Raw genomic sequence first — 2,272 nt, 5'->3', positions numbered from 1 at the left:
GGACGCGCTCCTCAAGGTCACGCTGGGCTCTGGCGGCTCCCGGCCAGGGCTGGTGGTGGAAACAGCCCCCATCCTGCGCCACGAGGCTCTGGGTAAGTGTGGGGACTGCGCCATCACCGACCCTCCCGTGGGCCTGGAACCTGCTGTCTGCAGGGGCTGTGGCAGGGTGGGCACACGCCTGGCCCTGGCTCCCTGCTCTGTGGGGAGGGGTGGCACAGCCAGACCCCATCCCTGCAGTGCAGACACTGGACCCCTGCACCGTGCTCTTCACCTGCCCGGCCGGCTTTGCCTGCACGTCTGGGGTGGAGGGGAACACGACCTGCACCTCCCTCTGCCACCGCGACTACTGCAAGAACCACGGCATCTGCACCCACCCGCGGGACCACCAGCCCATCTGCCAGTGAGTGCCCAGGGGCGGCCCAGGGTGCTGAGTGCCATCCTCCCGGCGCTGATGGACCCCCTTGGCGCAGGTGCCCCGTGGGCAGCGATTTTTGGTTCGTGGGGCTGCGCTGTGACTACCGGGTGACCCAGCAGAGCCTGCTGGGCGTGGCGGCCGGGGTCCTGCTCAGCATCGTCCTCCTGGGCGCCGTCCTGGCCGCCGTCGCCGTCCGCCGCTTCAAGACCCTGCTGCTGGAGGCCAGGGCTGACCAGACCCGCAGCAGGTGGGAGTGTGGGGACCAGGACGGGGGGCCGTGGGTTCCTGGAGGGAGGGAACTTCTGCCCCTCCTGGGGTGCTGGGTGCGAGGGGCAGCAGGGAGAGCCGTGGTGGGGCGGCTGGGCTGGGCTGGGCTGGGGCTGAGCTCTGCCAAGGAAAACACTGTGGGGCAGCTGATAGTGGCGGTGGGAGGTGCTGGGGCGGGGAGAGCACGCGTGGGGCCCAGGAGTGGCTGGTGCCTGTCTGGGTGGGGGACCAGGGTGTGTGCTCAGTGCTGGGGGATGTCACAGCCACGGGAAGTGGCATCCAGGCCGGAAAGGTGTGCCGGGGGCCGCGGGGCTGGATGGGGCCACGGTGGCACCGCAGGGCTGTGGGCTGTGCTGCTGTGGAGACGCTGGAGATGGGAGGCTGAGCCCCCAGCCCCACAGTCCCTGGGACACCCAGAGCTGCCCGTGGCACAGGGTCACCCTGCCAGCCTGTGCTGCTGCCTGGGCTGGGGAGCGGGGCTGCAGCACAACCCTGTCAGAGCAGCTCATCGGGGAGGGCCCGGTGCCCATTCCCTAAAGTGCCCCAGGGGGATTGTCCCCAGGAAACCTCTGGAACAGCCCCAACCGCTGTTGGGCCAGAGGTTGTTTGGTGTCACGGGCTGGGTGTGCAGCTGGACCCTGGACCTGAAAATTTGGGTGGAAACCTGCAATCTGTGTAGCCATGCAGTCACCGGGGGGTTTGCACGTGCTCACGGTGTGTGCACGCATGTCCTTGCTCTGTGTATGTGTGCACACAGTGCATGTGTGGACACGCGTGTGTCAGTGCATGTGTGGACACGCGTGTGTTAGTGCATGTGTGGACACGCGTGTGTCAGTGCATGTGTGGACACGCGTGTGTCAGTGCATGTGTGGACACGCGTGTGTCAGTGCATGTGTGGACACACGTGTGCACATGTTTGCACATGCCTGCCCTGTGTGTGCAAGCACGTTAGTGCATGTATGTACACACGTGTGCATGTGCTTGTCCTGTGTGCATGCACACGTGTTGCTACATGTGTGTATGTATGTGTGCACGTGCCTGCCCTGTGTGTGTACATACATTAGTACGTGTGTACACACGTGTGCATGGCCCTACCCTGTGTGTGTGTACATACATGTGCACAGCCCTGCCCTGTGTGTGTGTGTGTACACGTGTCAGTACATGTGTGTACACACGTGCACAGCCCTCCCTCTCCCACAGCTACCGGCGGTTCTGCCGCCTGGACGATGTCTCAGCCCAGTACTGGTCTCGCTCGGGGCTGCCCTCGGCCAGCTCACTGGACAACCCTGCATTCAGCAACTCGGAGGAGCTGCTGCACCTGCAGGTCCTGGACAACGGCTTCTGCAGCTGCCAGGAGGACTCGGGTGTCCCTGACGGTGCCAAGCAGGCCTGCCCGCCTTACCGGCCCAGGTAAGGGTGGTTTGCCAAGCCCGTGTAGGGCCTGGCCTTTGGCTGGGGTGGGAGGGGTTTGGGGCACACAGGCAGTCCTGGCACCAGGGATTTGTCCTGCCCTGCGCTCACTGACAGTGCTGGGAGCTCTTACACCCCCCAGCCTTTGGAGTCCATGGAGCAATGCCTGGTTTTTTGTCC

This window comes from Empidonax traillii, unplaced genomic scaffold (genome assembly GCF_003031625.1).
Source record: "Empidonax traillii isolate 1590-97213 ecotype Southwest subspecies unplaced genomic scaffold, ASM303162v1 scaffold534:size827195, whole genome shotgun sequence".
NCBI classification, from domain to species: domain Eukaryota; kingdom Metazoa; phylum Chordata; class Aves; order Passeriformes; family Tyrannidae; genus Empidonax; species Empidonax traillii.
Note: the sequence above shows the minus strand (reverse complement) of the source record.